Here is an 18,450-nt window from a genome sequence, read left to right as displayed (position 1 = left end):
TTTTTCAGAGCTCTGGAAATTAACCAAAGGCTTGCGGCAACTCATCTAGCATTTACTCAAGAAAAAACAGCTGACTCTCACTAGGAACAGTAATCTTTGTAGCATTTTAACTTACCCTAGTCCTCTCCCACCTCCAGTACCATGGCAACCTTGAAAACTTAAAATCCCACATTCCCAGTACCCTGTACCAGAGGGAGTACACAGTACTGGTCTCTTTCAAAGTCTCATTCCCAAGGAAGAGTCATTATTTGACCTATTTAGTGGTTCCCTGAAAGACCCCCTGAAAAGGTTCGTATTTATCTGGTCTCACTGGAACTAGCCTGGGGGTTGTCAAATGCTTTAATATTATGACTGGCTAAGGTAATGGATAACAGTTGGGGAAAACAACAAACTAACCAAAAAGCTGAAGAATGAGATATCCATAGGGGCTTTGAAAAGCTCCAGCATATTTCTGGAAACCAGAAAGTCACATGCATGCATAGGACTATACACATGCTCAGGAAACACTCCAAAAGATCTTAACCTTTCACAACTAGCTGATCCTGAAGTTCTCTGCACAAAATGCACACAGAGCCCCTTAGCAAAGACTAGGAGACTATTTCCAAGTGTTTAGGGAAAATTCTATTCAGTAAGCTAACCAACTAGAGATGAACAGTCACATACAATGCAGATACACACTTTACAAATGTAGTTTGGAACAGTCAGTAAACAAAGAAGCAGCAACTATTACAATGAGCAGCAACAACGAACCCTGAAGAGGGGAGAATCTGACTTTGGGAGTAGCCACATTATTTGAAATGTTCAATTTTTAACCAAATATTATAAGACATGTAAAGAAATAAGAAATTATGACCCATACAAAGAAAAAGCAATCAATAGAAAAGGTCCCTAAGGAAGCCCAGATGTTGGACTTTGTAGACAAAAGATTTTAAGTCAGCTTTTTCAGATATGTCGAAAGAGCTAAAGAACGCTGTCTCTTAAAAATTAATGAAAATTGTAAGGATGATGTCTCATCAGAGAATATCAACACAAAATTATAAAAAGGAACTAAGTAGAAATTCTGGAGCCAGGGACTGGGGTTGTAACTCAGTGGTAGAGCACTTGCCTAGCATGTGTGAGGCACTGGATTCAATTCTAGCACCACATATAAATAAATAAATAAATGTTCATTGACAACCTAAAAAAAATTAAAAAAAAAAAAAAAAGAAATTCTGTAACCAAAAAGAACAATAAATGAAATGAAAAATTCACTAAGATTCAACAACAGATTTGAGCAGGCAAAAGAGTCAGCAAACTTGGACTGGAGTTGTGACTCAGAGGTAGCACGCTTGCTTAGCATGCAAGAGGCCTTAATGCTCGATCCTCAGCACCACATAAAGAATAAAAGTATTGTATCAGCCTACAACTAAAAAATATATTTTAAAAAAAGCAAAGTTGAAGATTGGTCAATTGAGATTATCTGGTCTATGAAGCAAAACAAATAACAAATAAGCAAAAAAAAAAAAAAAAAAAAAAAAAAAAGAAGAAGCAAATGAACAGATTCTCAAACCAGTTCTGGATACCATGAATTGTACCAACATATACATCATGGAGGTACTAAGAGAAGAAAGAGAAAGGGAGAAGAAAGACTGTTTGAAGAAATTGCAGCCAAAACACCAACAAATTTTATGAAAAACACTAATCCGTATATCCAAGTAACTCAATGAACTTCCAGTAAGATAAACTCAAGAAGATCCACACCTAAATACATCACAATTAAACTACTGAAAGATGAAGAAAATACCAAAGTAAAAGAGAAGCAACTTATCATGCTCAAGGAATCGTCCATAAAATTAACAACTGGTTTTTTGTTAGCAACCTTAGTACTAGAAATAAGTGGAACGACACATTCAAAGTGCAAAATGAACGAAAATCAGGCTGGGGAGATAGCTCGGCACAATGCCCTGAGTTCGGTCCCCAGTACCGCAAAAAAAAAAAAAAAAAAATCAACAACCAAGATTTCAACATCCAGCATAATTGTCTTTTGAAAGTGAAGTATAAATTAAGACATTCCCAGATAACAAAAGCTGAAAGGGTTAGTTGCTAGCACTAAAAGAAATACTAAAGAGTTTTTTGGGTTGAAAGTAAAGGACACTAAACAATAATTCAAATTCTCATGAAGAACTAAAAAGCACCAGGAAAGATAACTATATAGATATATGAAAAATATAGTATTAATGTATTTTTCATTTGCAACCCTTTGCCCATATCTGATTTAAAAGACAACTGCATAATGCAATAATTATAAATCATGTAACTATGTTCTCTGACCATAGTGGAATAAAATTAAAAATGAACAAAAGGAAATTCATACGTATGTGGAATAACATGCTTCTAAATAATAAGTCCAAGGAGAAATTACAAAGGAAATTAGAAAATATTTTGAGATAAATGAAAACAAACTTATAAAATGTAGTGAAAGTAATGTTTAGAGGGTAATTTGTAACTGTCAATACCTTACAATAAAAAAGAAGACCTCATATCAATAACCTAACATTCTACCTTAGAAACTAGGGTGGAAAAAAGAGCAAGCTAAGTCCTCAAAGAAGGAAGTAAAAAGATTAAAGTATTAGTAAACACAATAGAGAATACAAAGAATCAATAAAACCAAAAGCTTGTTCTTGGACAGATTTAAAAAAAAAAAAAATGGGGAGATGAGGGCAAATCTTTACCTAGACTGACCAAGAGAAAATAGAAGACTAAAATTACTAATAGCAGGCATAAAAAAGGGGTCATAGCCTGGATCAGTATCATATGCATGTAACCCCGCGGCTCTGGAGGCTGAGGCAGGAGAATCACAAATTCCAAGGTCAGCTTGGGCAACTTAGCAAGACTCTGTTTCAAAATAAAAAATAAAAAGGGATGGGGTTGTAGCTCAGTGGTAAAGCACCTTTGGATTCAATCCCACAAAAAATAGATAAATTTTTAAAATGTATAAAAGAGGGGTCATTGCTACTGGACTACAGAAACAAAAAAGGAATATAAGAAGTAATAATCACATTTTCTAGTTTCTGTATTTGGTGTTTGACGTCTTGGTCCTTACTGACACTGGAAGGACTGCTCTTCGCAGGGCTGGCTAATTTCTAAGGCTTGCAAACAACTCACATGTGAACTGCCTTTCAGTGCAAACCAGCTGAGCCAGAGTCCATATGTGCAACCAGCTCCTTCCTGGAGCCCATACTTGGGGCCCTTGTTCCCCTTTCCTATTTACTAGAGGTCATGGGTCTCAGGATACTGAGAACATTCTCTGTATGCCTCAGAGGCTGCTGAAATTATTCAGGGTAGCCTACCCTAAGCTTGCTTACCTTTCCTTACTAGAGAAGCCACTATAAAGACTCTTGCCCACATTTCCCCCTCTGTCTGCCTCCCTGTGTGGCCCTGGGTAGCTTGCTATCTCTCCTGTTTCTAGAGATCTGTGAGTACAAAATCTTCCTTCCTTCCTTCATCTGCCTGTGAGTCTTGGCATATTGCTTAAAATGAATCCTGGGTACCATCTAAGACAGATTATAAAGGGTTTTAAGACAGAATAGAGAAGGGCTATAAAATGTCCAAGTGGAAATGCCTAGCAGATGCTTGGATCTGAATCTGGCATTTAAAGAAGAGTCAATACTAGGATTATGAATACTCAAAAGTATTTGAACCCACAGGGCTGGATGAGATCACCCTAAAAAACAGCATAACTCTAGAAGGGAAGGATGCCCTATCCAAGGACCTATCTCCCTAATAGAGATAAGAAGGATGAGAAGCCAGTAGGGTAAGAGGGAAGCCAGAAGAATATGGGGTCACAGAAGCCAAATACCTTTTTCTGTTGGTTCTTTTTAGTTCTATATAACATTAAGATTCATTTTGACATAATTATAAAAGCATGAAATATAATCAATCCTAATTTAGTCCCCAATACATGTCCTTTCCTCCACTCCTCTCTCACCCCATTCCTTTCTACTCTGTTGATCTTTCTTCTATTTTTTTTCTCCTCCCCCTTATTTTGGATTACCTTCTGCATATCAGAGAAAACATTCAATCTCTGGTTTTTTGGGATTGGCTTATTTCACTTAGCATGATAGTCTCCAGTTCCATCCATTTACCAGCAAATGCCATTTTTCTTTACGGTTGAGTATTACTCCGTTGTGTATATGTACCACATTTTCTTTATCCGTTCATCTGTTGAAGGGTACCTAGGTTGGCTCCATTGCTTGGCTATTGTGAATTGAGCTGCTGTAAATGTTGATATGTGGCTGCATCACTGTACTATGGTGATTTTAAGTCCTTTGGGTATATACTGAGGAGTAGGATAGTGGATCATATGGTGGTTCCATTCCTACCTTTTTGAGGAATCCCCATACTGCTTTCCAGAGTGGCTGCACTAATTTGCAGTCCCACCAACAATGCTTGAGTGTACCTTTTCCTCCATATCCTTACCAAGTTTTATTGTTATTTGTATTGTTGATAATTGCCACTCGGACTGGAGTAAGATGAATTCTCAATGTAGTTTTAATTTGCATTTCTCTAATTGTTAGACATGTTGAATATTTTTTCATATATTTGTTGACTGTATTTCTTCTTTTGAGAAGTGACCATTTAGTTCCTTGACCCATTTATTGATTGGGCTCTTGTTTTTTTTAGTGTTAAGTTTTTTGAGTTCTTTGTTTACCCTGGATATTAATGCCCTATCTGAGGAGCAGGTGGTAAAGATTTTCTCCTAGTCTGTAGGCTCTCTTCATGCTCTTAATTGTTTCCTTTGCTGTGAGGAAGCTTTTTAACTTGATGACATCCCATTTATCTTTATTTCTTGTCAAGGAAGTTGGTTCTTGTGATGACATGTTGGAGAGTTGGGCTTACGTTTTCTTTCTACGTTGCAGGGTTTCTGGTCTAATTCCCAGTCTTTTGATCCCCTTTGAGTTGACTTCTATGCAGGGTGAGAGATAGGGGTCATACTTCATTCTTTCACATATGGATTTCCTATTTTGTTTAAAAGGCTATCTTTTCTCCAACATACGTTTTTGGCACCTTTGTCTAGTATCAGATAACTTTATTTATGTAGGTTTGTCTCTGGTCTTATATCCTATTCCATTGATCTTCATGTCTCTTTTGGTGCCAGTACCATGCTGTTTTTGTTACTTTAGTTCTGTAGTATAATTTGAGATCTGGTATTGTGAGGCCTCCTGCTTCACTTTCCTCACTAAGTATTACTTTGGCTATTCTGGGTCTCTTATTTTTCCAAATGAATTTCATAGCCACTCTCTCTATGAAGAATATCATTGGAATTTTAATGGGAATCGCACTGAATCTGTATAGTGTTTTTGGTAGTATGGCCATTTTGACAATACTAATTCTGCCTATTTAAGAACATGGGAGGTCTTTCCATCTTCTATGGTCTTCTTCAATTTCTTATAGTTCTATAGTTTTTATTGTAGAGGTTCTTCACCTGTTTTTTTTAGATTGATTCCCAAGGTTTTGTTTGTCTGTTTTTGAGGCTATTGTAAATGGGTTATTTTTCCTAATTTCTTTTTCAGCAGATTGGAATATAGGAATGCAATTGATTTTTTTATATTTTTTATTTGTTCTAATTAGTTACACATGACAGTAAAATGCATTTTGACACATCATACCTAAATGTAGTATAACTTCTCATTTGTCTTGTTGTACATGATGTACAGTTACACAGGTCATATAATCATATATGCACATAGGGTAATAATTTCTACTATCATTCCTACCCCCCATGCCTACTCCTCTCCCTTCATGCCCCTCTGCCTAGTCCAAATTACCTCCATTCTCTTTGTGAATTAGCATCTGTAAATCAGAGGAAAAAGCTCCACCTATGGTTCTTTGGGATTGGCTTATTTCACTTAGCATGATAGCCTCCACTTCTATCCATTTACCAGCAAATGTCATAATTTCATTTTTCTTTAAGGCTGAGTAATATTCCATATGTACCACAGTTTCTTTATCCATTAATCTGTCTAAGGGCACCTAGGTTGGTTCCACAATCTAGCTATTGTGAATTGAGCTGCTATAAACATTAATGTGGCTGTGTTACTGTAGTATGCTGATTTTAGGTCTGTTGATTATATACCAAGGAGTGGTATATACCAATGACTGGATCAAATGGTAGTTCCATTCCAAGTTTTCTTAGAAATGTCCATACTGCTTTCCATAGTGGTTGCACCAATTTGCAGTCCCACCAGCAATGCATGAGTGTAACTTTTTTCTCCACATCCTCACCAACATTATTGCTGCTTGTATTCTTGCTAATTGCCATTCTGACTGGAGTGAGATATAATCTCAGTATAGTTTTGATTTGCATTTCTTTAATTTCTAGAGATGTTAAACAATTTTTCATATATTTGTTGATCAATTGTATTTCTTCTTCTGTGAAGTGTCTGTTCAATTTCTTTGCCCATTTATTTATTGGGTTATTTGGGTTTGGTTTTTTTTTTTTTTGGTGTTAAGGTTTTTGTGTTCTTTATATATCCTGGAGATTAATGCTGTATCTGAAGTGCAAGTGGTAAATACTTTTCCCATTCTATAGGCTCTCCATGTTATTGTTTTCTTTGATGCAAAGAAGCTTTTTCATTTGATTCCATCCCATTTATTGATTCTTGATTTTACTTCTTGCCCTTAAGGAGTCTTGTTAAGGAAGTCAGTTCCTAAGCTGACATGGTGGAGATTGGGCCTACTTTTTCTTCCATTATGTGCAGGGTCTTTGTTCTAGTGCCTAAATCTTTGATCCACTTTGAATTGAATTGCAATTGACTTATAGGTGCTGATCTTGTGCCCTGCTACTTGGCTGAATTCATTTATGAGCTCTAGAAATTTTCTGGTGGAGTTTTTTGGGTCTCTTAAATATAGGATTATGTCATTAGCAAACAGATAATTTGAGCTCTTCTTTTTATATTTATATTCCTTTAATTTCCTTCTCTTACATGATGGTTCTGATCAGAGTTTCAAGGACTATGTTCAGTAGGAGTGGTGAAAGTGGGCATCCCTGTCTTGTTCCTGTTTTTAGAGGAAATGCTTTCAGTTTTTCTCCATTCAGAATAATGTTGGCCTTGGCTTTATTGTATAAACTGCCAAGCTCATTCTATGAAACCAGTTATCATTCTTCTAGCCCAAGTTTTTCTAGGATTTTAAACATGAATGTATGCTGTACTTTGTCAAATGCTTTTACTGCATCTATTGAGATAATCATGTGCTTCTTGTCCTTAAGTCCATTTATGTGGTGAATTACATTTATTGATTTCCATATGTTGAACCAACCTTGCATCCCTGGGATGAAACCCACTTGGTCATGGTGCACTACCTTTTTAATGTGTTTTTGTATGTGGTTTGCCAATATTTTATTAAGATTTTTTTGCATCCACGTTCATCAGGGATTTGGTCTGAAGTTTTCTTTCCTTGATGTTTATCTGGTTTTTTGATATCAGGATGATAACTGGCTTCATAGAATGAGCTTGGCAGTGCTCCTTCCTATTTTATTTCATGGAATAATATGAGGAGGATTGGTATTAGTTCTTCTTTAAAGGTGTGGTAGAACTCAGCTGAGAATCCCTGTGGTCCTGGGAAAAGTCAAGTATCTTTTTAAAATTATTATTTTTTGTGACTCTGTGGGTTAAACGCTCCTGGCATGCTCTACCACTGAGCAACACCCCCAGCCTTTTCTGTTTTGAGATAGGGTCTCACTAAATCACCCAGGCTGGCCTAGAACTTTCCACCCTCCTGTCTCAGCCTCTCAAGTAGCTGGGATTACAAGTGTGTAACACTTCACCTAGCCAAATATCTAAATTAAAAAGGGATGGTCAACTACATTGAGTACTATTAAAGACTGAGTAAAAGAGGATACAAAAATGTTTTGTCCATTGCTGTACAACCACCTGGAAACTTAGTAGCTAAAAATAACAATGACTTGTGTTTCATCATTCTGTGAATTGATGTGGCTCAGCTGGGTAGTTCTCTTTCTCTGTGTGTTACATGCAGCATAAGTCACCCCTGTGGCTGCCTTCAGCAGGGAACTGAGCTGGGTCAGAATACCCACCAATGGCCCTCCTCCTTCAGAGTATGCTCTATGTGGCTCTCATTATTTGGTAGTGTAGCCTGAGCTTATTGAAAGTGTCCTGGTGACTTTCAAGAGACCAACCCAACGTCAAGCATTTATCAAGGTGTTGTGGTTCAGATATGTAATGCCCCCCCAAAGCTCATGTGCAGTATAATGCAAGAAGGTTTAGAGATGAAATGATTGGGTTATGAGAGTCTTAACCCAATCAGTGAATTAGTCCCCTGATGGGATTAATTGAGTGGGAACTGAAGATGGGTAGGGTGTGGCTGGACGAGGTTGGCTTTGGGGGCGTGCCTTGGGGTATATATTTTGTCCTTGAAGAGCAGAGATTGCTCTGTTCCCTGACATGATGTCCCGTGTCTCTTTCGTCTGCCACACCCTTTCACCATGATGTTCTGCCTCACCTTGAGCCCCAAGGAATAGAACCAGCCTTCTATGGACTGACACCTTTAAACCATGAGCCCCCAAATAAACTCCTCTGAAATTGTTCTTGTGGGGTCTTTTGGTCACAGTGGCAAAAAAACCTGACTAAAACATCAAGGTTTTCCATTTTTCACTGCAGCTCTTGGTTCTGCCCTGGAGTCATCCTTTCCTATAAGAAATGGCTCACATTGGCCATTGAGTAATTTTCTCAGCCTGCTTCCTGTCCACAGAAGATTAAGGCCCAATAAGACTTTTTACACTGGAACTGTCTCTATCCTTTCTTTCTGCACAAGCTGGTGCAGTTTTTTAGAATTCTAGGTATCAAATTATTATCCACGCCATTATGCAAAAGCCACATCCACAAAGTTCTTTGAGACAGGTCCTTCTCTACTTTGGCCTGTGTGTCAGCATGCTGTGGAAAATACCCTTAAGATTCTTATAATTCAACCACAAAGGTCTGGTAGGTGCATTCTTGACCTTTGTGTGTGTCAGAGGGGTTGCTGGGGATTGAACCACGGTCTCACTCTGCCCTGCATACTACTGAACTACATCCCGAGTCACTTTTTTTTTCTTTTTCTTTTTAATTTATTTTTCTTGTAAACAAATGGCCGAATCACTTTTGATTTTGAATGTGACGCAACATTTTACCAGCAGGCCCTGTCCCAGTCTACATCTAGCATTGGCTAAGGCCTGCAGGTAAGTGGGCAGAGGGGCAGGAGTAAAACCCCAGCCCTTCTGGCTCTCAGCACCTGCGTCTGGGCAAAGTGAGTGCCAAGGCTAGGACAGGTCTGTGATGACGGTTTCAAAGCGAGGTTCACAAATGGGCACACAGAAGGGTAAAAGGTGCTGCTGCAATGCCTCTGGCGTATTTCTTATTTCCTTCAGTCTTACAGAAGAGACCCACCTTGTTCCCATTGACCTCCCCAGGGACCATCTAGTTCAGTACCTGGTACTTAGTAAACATTTGAGGAAGAAACAAAGAAAAAAGTGTCATCCAAAATCTCACCGCCCAGGTTGAACTCATCTTAATCCCTGGGGATTGGCTCTGGACAGGAGTGAGCTAGAAGCCCTGCCCCTAAATTCCACGTTGGCCTAAAGGAAGATGATCTTTGTAAGGGTGCTGGGCAGGCTGATGGCTTCCTTCCTGCCCTAGTCACCCTACTACGGTCAAGGGAGTGTATGCTGGTAATGTGGTTAGTAAGAAAATCCTCACTCCTGGTGTCTCAAAATGTAACTGTATTTGGAGACAGTCTTTAAATAGGTAATAAAATGAGGTAATCAGAGAGCGCCTGAAGAGGAAATTTGGCATTAAGCCTTCATTCACTAATCTTTTTATAGACAGTAACATAGATTTATATTCTAAATGAATTGAAGGACTTATGTAGGTTAACTATTGCAGAAGTTTCAAAATAAATTTTAAGGGATTTGCTTTTTCTTTCATATTTTAAATATTATCAAAGTAATTTTTTAAAAAAGAAGAGGACATTGGGTCACAGACATGTACAGAGGAAAAGATGATGTGAAATAACACAGGTAGAAGACAGCCACCCCACCAGCCAAGGAGAAAGGTCTAGAGCAGATCTTTCTCTTAGGGCCATGTGGAAGGAACCAACCCTTCTGAGAACTTGATTTCAGACTTTTGGCCTCCAGAATAAATTCCTTTTGTTGAAGCCTCCACGACACTATTATAGCAGCCTGAGCAAAGCTGTACAAGTAGTTACCCTCCAAACCAAAGAAGAGAATAGCTACATCTTGGCCTCACATTGTTAAGAAGAACTGAGAAGAAATAAGACTTTGGAGCACAGAAGTCCCTCTTCTCCCCCACAGACTGGACAAAGTCCACCTTTGAGCCCTCCCCCCAAAATTGATATTCTTTTTTATACTGGGGATTTAACCCAGGGGTACTTTACCACTGAGCTGTATCCCCAGTCCTTTTTTATTTTTTATTTTGAGACAGAGCCTTGCTAAGTTGCTGAGGCTGGCCTCTAACTTGAAATCCTCCTGCCTCAGCCTCCTGAGTCACTGAGATAACAGGCACGCACACAAAAACTGTTATTCTTAATTGAGTAGCTTGGACTCTCTCTAGAATTGCTGCTGGTGGTTACTGCCTCCTATTGAAGGCTGTACCTCAGGGTGCCATTGGTTCTTCTCTATAAAAAGAAGTGATTTTCTTAAGATGGGGTGGAGATTTTGAAAAGCATTTGTGCTGGATAGTCTCCATTTGCCCCTACAGGTCTACTTTCCCCTCTCCATCCTGCTCTGTGTTCCTAGGGCTAACCTCTGTGGGGTAGTCCAGAACATTCCCTAGTTGTCCAGTTCCCAGAGGGACCCACCAACTCAAAGCCCTGGCAAAGTTGTAGAGAGCAAAGGCAGTAGGAATTTATTCCCCCTGGCTCTCCTCGGGTGGCTGGTAATACACTGGGCAGAGTACACAGCTCCTCTGTATTCTGGTAACTTCTCCCTTCCCTGGCTCTTCAAGAGAGGCAAAAGCTCCTCCTCCTCACTGTAAGCCCCAGGATGCCTCAGCATCCCTTTTATGCTTTCCCTAAATTTTGTTGTAAATAGTCCTTTTATTAAACTCTTGGTAATTACACACAGCTTGAGGGTGTTGTTGGCATTTTTCAAGGGACCCCCCCCAGACAGTGGGATAAAGAGAAATCCCTTCTTAGGGAAAGTGGAGAGGGTCCTGAAAAAGAAGCAAAGTCAGGTTTCCTTTCCCTTGGACTGCAAGGAATAATAATATTGTATGGACAAATTAAACATTTTTTCATAAATCCCTTCAATGATCAAACCTTTGGTTTGCCCATTGGTGAGCCTAGCTCTGGATAGGTGGCACACAGGAAGCTAAATGATGAGCACCAAGGGCCCCACAGCCTTTCCCACTCACCAGTCTGCTGAGGTCAGCATGGGAGTGCCAGGACCATCTCCAGAGCACAGTGGTGTTGTGGAAAACTCCAGAGATCTGATGTGAAAGTGTGGTGACCTAGAGAAGCAACAGGAAGCACCTGCCAAAGGGTGACTCAGTCATGGATGTGAAATAAGACATCTTTAGCCAGATAAACCATAGCCCAGTGAAACTTCAGGGAAAGGAAGCTGATACTGTAGTGACAAATATTAGGAGTCAGGTGCTTTTGGTCCCTACCCTCAAAGTTATTTTGATGTAATTAGGAAAAGATTAGATAGAATCTCAGAAAAAGAATAACAAGGTTGTGCATGGTGGCACACCCCTGTGAGCCCAGCAACTCAGGAGGCTGAGGCAGGAGGAGCACAAGTTCAAAGCCAGCCGCAGCACCTTAGTGAGACCCTGTCTCAAAATAAAAGGGCAGGGAAGTGGCCCAGTGGTTAAACATCCTGGGTTAAATCCCTGGTATAAATAAAATAAAATAAAATAGGGTGTGAATGTAGCTCGTGGTAAAGCACTCCTGGGTTTAATCCCCAGTAACTCCCCCCAAATAAATAACTTGGGGCTAGGAGTACGGTACAGCACATGTTCAGCAACTGTGGGTTCAATCTTCAGTACCAAGAAAAAAAATCATGAAGTGATTATGGTTCACCCTCCTCCTGCTGGCTGGAGATTCGAGCAGCCATCTTGGGTCATGAGGTGGAAGCTGTGTGTTGAAGGTGGCAGGCCAGCAAAATGAATGGATCTGGGTCCTTGGCAACTTTGTGAAGTCTTCCTGTCCTCGAGGGCCTCTCCAGCCTTCTATCTTTAAGGCATTTGTGCTTTGGGTTCTCTATCCCTGGCAGCTGAATCCCTCTCTGATTGATGTACCACATTAAGAAGTTTGGTGTTGGTCCTAAGAGTTTCAAGGACAGCTTTAGTGAGGCTGTTGGTGGTGGTGGCCATCAACCGAAGCCATTTTGGGGCGTGGGGGAAGTCAGAATCATGAGGTACAAGACTGTTTGTTCATGTGTTTGATATTTTTAGTAAGATTTGTACCAAATCTACAAGAGGTGCTAGTGATGGAGCCACAAGAGTCCTGACCCTAAACTCAGGCTGGTAGGAAAGACGGATGAAACGTGGGAGAGCGACAACAGTGAGGAGTGCAGGAGCGGGCGGGAGTGCTCAGCAAGGCTCTCGTGATTGCCTGTGTCCCACAGTTAGCCTGAGTGGTCCCATCCTGCCAGGCTACTCTAGAGGGGCAGGAGAGTTGGATTTCTCATGGACTGCACGTGCACAGGTATCATGGTATAACCAGTGTGTCTTGGAGTGTTGACCCATAACCCATAGAGCACACTTGCTTTTCAAATTACAAAACTGCCATATTATTTGATAAAAACAACCACAACAAAAAACCCCAAGCAACTCAAGCGTGAAAGTCTACATCCTTAATGATCTCTTCTCTCTTACTGCGTTCCCTGCCAGGAGCAACCAGTCACTGTTAACGACCCAGGCGCATTATTCTAGAAACTGAAACATACTTCAGCTCCCTAGCCTGTGTCCTGAAATTTTGGCACATACCATGGCTTGTGTTTGGGCTCAGGTTTCCCACTCCAGGAGGATCCCATCCTCCAGCAGCTGTCCCCTCCTCACTTTCCTGTATGCCCCACTTGCAGTCTGATCTCATTCACTCATGGCAGTAACTCTGGTAAGGAGAGCAGGCGGCACCTGGGCCAACTCCATGGCGCTGTATAACAGCACCACTAACTCAGAGGCCAAGGAGACTGTTCTAACGGCTAACGGTTGTGCCAGGCACTCTCCTGAGTGCTCAGCTTGTTCATCTGTTTAATCCCCTCCACGACTTAGTGAGGTAGAGAAGTATGTCACAAAAGAGTAAACTGAGGCACAGCAAGTGCCTCAAGACCAGTTAGTAAGTGGCAGAGCCAGGATTTAACTGGCTTTCGGTCTGTGCTCTTATCCCTGGTATGCTGATGGGCCTAACGGGTTAGAATGAGGAGTCCCATGAGAACCAAGGGCTAGCCACAAACACCAGCCCTGCTTGCCCCCACCTGCAGCCCGTGGACAAGAGTATGAAGTGGGAATTGTATGCAGTGGCTTGCATACGAGACCTGGGTGGTCTGGGGTAACCCAAAGTACACTGCAAGAGCATGGTTCAGTGCCGGATGCCACCGGGATATGCAGGAACTTGGCCAGACAGAGGTTCCCTCCCTCCCCTGTCAGAAGCTGTCTTTGGTGCCCAGGGGGATGTGGAAGAGTGCAGAGAAGAGGTAAGAGCTAAATCTGCAAAGATTAGCAGTTGGACAAGAAAACTGACATTGCTGGAGCTCCTGCCAAGTGTCTGGGTCAGTGAGGTTCAGCAGCAGGTCCTATGTGACAGATGAAAGGACGGTGGTGTGATACAAAGTGTGCAGAAACAGCACTAGGGCAGCTTCTAGAATAAGAGCACAGGAGAAGGTCAAGTAGGGTTTCTTATTGTTACTGTGAATCTTCTGTCCCTGGTAAAATTGCCCTTAAAAAAATAAATTTGGAATTTACACATATTACTATTTAGACTTTTTTCTTTTTTCAAACTCTGGCACAGAAGGAACATGAATTTACAAATTTTCAGACTCAGCACTTTAAAAAGTGTGAAAGTATTCTGGGTACAGATATTGGGACAAGTCTGGACAAGGAAGGGAGGGGACAGTGGGAGTCCAGAAGTGCCTGAAGTTGGTGTGGATGACAGGGCTCTGGGAGGGGAGCCTTGCATGAGGGAGCTGCAGGTTTTCCTTCTCCTCTACGTGGGCTCACCAGCTAAAGAGCTCAGGGGCAAATGGTGGCAGGAACACGCAGTACCTATGGGAAGGCAGGGGAGGAGGGCAGCCGTGCTGGTCCTCGAGGCCAGGGTCAGGTGTGCAGGGGGCACTGGGCATGGCCTCTGCTCATCCTCTAGTTCTGAACTTCAGAAATCCACATGTGGTTCATGTACTGTGACAGTGGGGCTCATCCGTCACACACAGCCCACGCTCTCTATCAGCAAGTGAGCCAGCTCAGTTCTAGAAAAGAACTGGCGTTCTCTCAGCGTGGCCAGCTCCTGGGGAAGCACAGACTCTGTTGTGTCAACTGACAAAAAACTTCCATAAGAAAAATATTTTAATCCAAAATGAGTGGTGTCTACAGAGAAATGTTTAGGATACAAACCATTCCTAAATCAAGAACCAACTATTCCTCCTTAATGCTTAAAAGTATATAACTAAAAATAATTAGAGAAAAACAATTCAGATAAAAGAGTAAGGCCATTAGATTTGGACAGACTTCCGATTAAAATCTGTTTTACTTAGTAGATGAACCTGGACCTGTTATTTACCCTCTCTGCTCCTTAGCAGTAGTGCCTACTTCGCTGGGATACTAAGGAAGAACACAAATATTCTTTGCACATCGTAAGTACTCCAGTGGAATAAGATAATGAGGGCTTCTAGTCCAAGCCCTATCTGAAGCAAAGCACGTGATTCTTCCTACTCTAAAACAACAGGGGGACAGTCCACAATAAGGTATTTCTTAGCCCTGCTGGTGGAAACACAAAAGCAGGCTAAGAGTCTAAGGAGAGCGGGTGCTATTGACTTAAAGAGGCAAACTTGGAAAAGGTGAACATCCAGATCTAAAACAGTACACGCGGAGTTGCTCAAAAGAGCAGATCTGCTCAGGTTAGGCTCCCTCCGGTTGTATAAAAGCAGGTCAGTCAAGAAAGAGGAGGCGCGAACTGCTTTTGGTGTGACAACAGGGACAGCAGCTGCAGGGCTCTGGCATCCCTAACTTTTGGTAGTAGGGAGGACAGCCATAGCCTCCGGTGCTTCTGCTACCCACTTCCTGTCTTCATCCAAAGCTTCCTTGATGCCCATGAAGTGCTGCCCCAGCATTCCTTTCCCCTGGCTCCCTGGCTCCCTCAGGTAAGAGCTTATCCTCACTCACACTATCCCTGACCTCTCTCAGACCCTAGGTCCCAAAATCCTCCTCCTCCTTGAGCCTGCACTTACACTCTCCCCTTCACTAGGCCCTCAGGCCCCCAGGGCTCCTGGTTGTCCTTTGCCATTTCCCTCTCACATGAGGCCTGGCTTGTGATGCTCATTCTGGTAGCACAAGTGCTAGAGCAGTGCCTGTTACGCTGCAGGTGCCCAGGTTGGGGACACTGAGTGCTCCTAAGTGTTTGTCCACACACACCCACATCCATCCCCGCATCTTGGCCTCATCTCGCTGATCACCCTTTTATATACTTCTCTTTCAGTCATCCTGCTTCCCCAGAAAAACATCTAATAAAATAATAAAACACATTACTTTCACATTGAAATTTTCAGAGAAAGTAAGGAACAGTTTTTCATATTCTTGAATAATGTTCTGAGATTTCAATAAGAAAAAGGTAACAAAGTCAGAATTGGATATAGAATTTGGATTTTTTTCGTTTAGAGACACACTTTATACAACTTTTGAAATTTATACTTTCAAACAAAAGGAGCAAAAAATACACCGAGTGCTAGAAAATCAAAACAGAAGTAATACAATTTTAATTTTAATATTTTAAAATACAGAAATTGGAAAGTAAGAATACCAAATACAACTTTAAACAAGTCACTTGTTTCCCCTATAATAATCAATGTAAGCTACTTAAAGACTTACAAATTCAGAGTAAAACAGAAACAAAATAAATACTGTACACTTTCCCTGCCTGCAGGCAAAAGATGGGAAATACTGTTATGAATCGAAAAAAAATGCTCTTAAAGCTTCTGCATCCCACTCCCCAGCCACACCCCATTCCACTGTCACACAGTGTGCTTCTGTATTCCAAGGACACACATGTGCACACACACTGGCTGCCTATACACATAGACAAGACACTACTCCGCAGACACCCAAAACAAGAAGGGTAACAGTCACCTGGGACCGTGGGCATAAAAACCAGTAAGGAAAGTCAGTCAGGCTAGCAAAACGTTACTACAAAACTAGTAAGTACCATAGCCAACAACTGTCCCCTTTTCAAATTTCACAGAGTTAAAACCCCCAAAACCAATACTACCCCCCCATCACCACCCTCCACCGTCCCCCCAAAAGAAAACTTGCTGAAGCACTGGCAAAGTTAGACATTTCACAGTAAATGTGAAAATTCATACTATATAATCTCTTAAAATGAACCTTTTCACCCTCTTTCCACAGCATGAAACTGTTATGGCTTAATTTATATTAAAAGTAGAAAAGTCTTTTCCGAAGGAAATACAGTCTGCAAAGATGCTCGTGCGTTTCCTGATCGGTGCTACTCCATGCCTAACAACTGCACGACCTGCTTTGCAGCCAGAAGCTGTTTGTGGAAAAACTGAGGCTGTAGCTTTTGATTCAGTCTAACCATAAACTGTAAGGCCCTTAGTTTGGTTTAGGTTTCTTTTACAAGATAAAATAACCTTGGGGTTCACTTAGCAAGTTACACCTCAGGTCCCTGACTATAATGTGGAAGTTATATGTATTTTGTAAAAAATAAAAGGTTACTTTTGAATCTTAGAGGGAAGAAATGATTCTAGGCAAGGAATCAACTCCTCATCATATATTACATTTAATGCTGGTAAGTTTTACCAACCAAAATCCACCAAAGAAATAAAGGAGTATGTCTGGGTTATTTTATTACCGTAAAATATTATATATTCTAGCACTTCATGACCATTGTTTTGGTGAAAAACCTTAGAGGGAAATAGCTTATATTTTGGAAAAGAAATGGTCAAAATAAAATTGCTTGAAAATAAGTTTTTTTTTTTTTTTTTAACAAGGAACTTCCGTTTATGACTGCTTTCTGAAATAAAGAAAAGTGAATTCAGAAGGTCATGGGTTTTGCATAGGTAAACTACTTGGAGGTCAAGGGCTACGTGGTAGCCAGGGTTTATTAGTGAAATAGTGCAGAGCAGATAAACTTGTTGGAAGAATCATTGAATACAGTTTCAAAAAGCTTTTAACAAAATGTAACATTGCAATTGTTAAGACAAAGTCTTAAGACACAAGAAGGGGCACCAAAGGCAAGAGGGAGAATCTAAGGGTCTCTCATTGTTATTTTCTCCTCCCAACTAAAGAAGGAAAATTTTCTACAGAAGAATAAAACCAGTCCATCAAAATAAGCTAACAGCTTTGGAAATAGGCATTTGTTCTTTATGATCTTAAGTTTTAAAAACTTTATGTAAAGGATATCAAATATTTATTTGATTTAGGGCATGTTCATTGAGAAATGTATTAAAATAAGGGAAGGGTTTTTAGTAAGGCTATACATTATGCTCAACAGCCATTTAGTAACCATGGTAATTTCTCCCTTTCCTTTCCATCTGACTTCAAGCATATGGACATCATCTACCACAAGACTGGCAGAGGCTGCAATGTCACAGAACAAGAGCTATTTTAGGAAGCAAGGTTTATTCTATATGTCCCAAGTAGATCCATCCTGTGTTCCCAGGCAAATCACTGCCCTATCAGGTATACACCAGTCTCCTTTATTCACTGGCTTCCCTAGCTAAATGATATATGATATATAAGATATATGATGTTCATTCTCAAGACTGCTTTGGATGAAGGTGAAGGACTCAGGAAAGGACTAGGGAGCCTTCATTTCTCTCTCTTTTGCAGTGCAGAGGATCTAACCAAGGGCCTTGCACGTACCAGGCAAGAGCTTTTCTGTATATCAGGAGAAATTAGGTCAATATTTATGAGAAAGATGAATTTTTGAAAGATGTTTAGATTTATATTATGAAAGTCCTTGTCTCTCCCATGTGAAAACTAAAAATGCTTATTTGCTATAATAGTAACTTCTAGCAGTAGCACAATGGGCCATGCAACTATTCCCATTAACTCTCAAAGTAGCCTTAGCACTATAGAGAGCGTCTTTTGAAACAAGCTGATCATTTTCAGTTGGAGACATAGTCAGTCTCCTTTTCTGCACTACTCCAGAGATTTCTTTGTTTACCCTGGCAACTGTCACCCAACCTGCAGCTATCTGTGGAGTTCCATCTTTCTAACCACCTTTGTATCT

The sequence above is a fragment of the Sciurus vulgaris genome (genome assembly GCF_902686455.1).
Source record: "Sciurus vulgaris genome assembly, chromosome: 8".
Classification (NCBI taxonomy): domain Eukaryota; kingdom Metazoa; phylum Chordata; class Mammalia; order Rodentia; family Sciuridae; genus Sciurus; species Sciurus vulgaris.
This window is presented reverse-complemented; position numbering follows the sequence as displayed.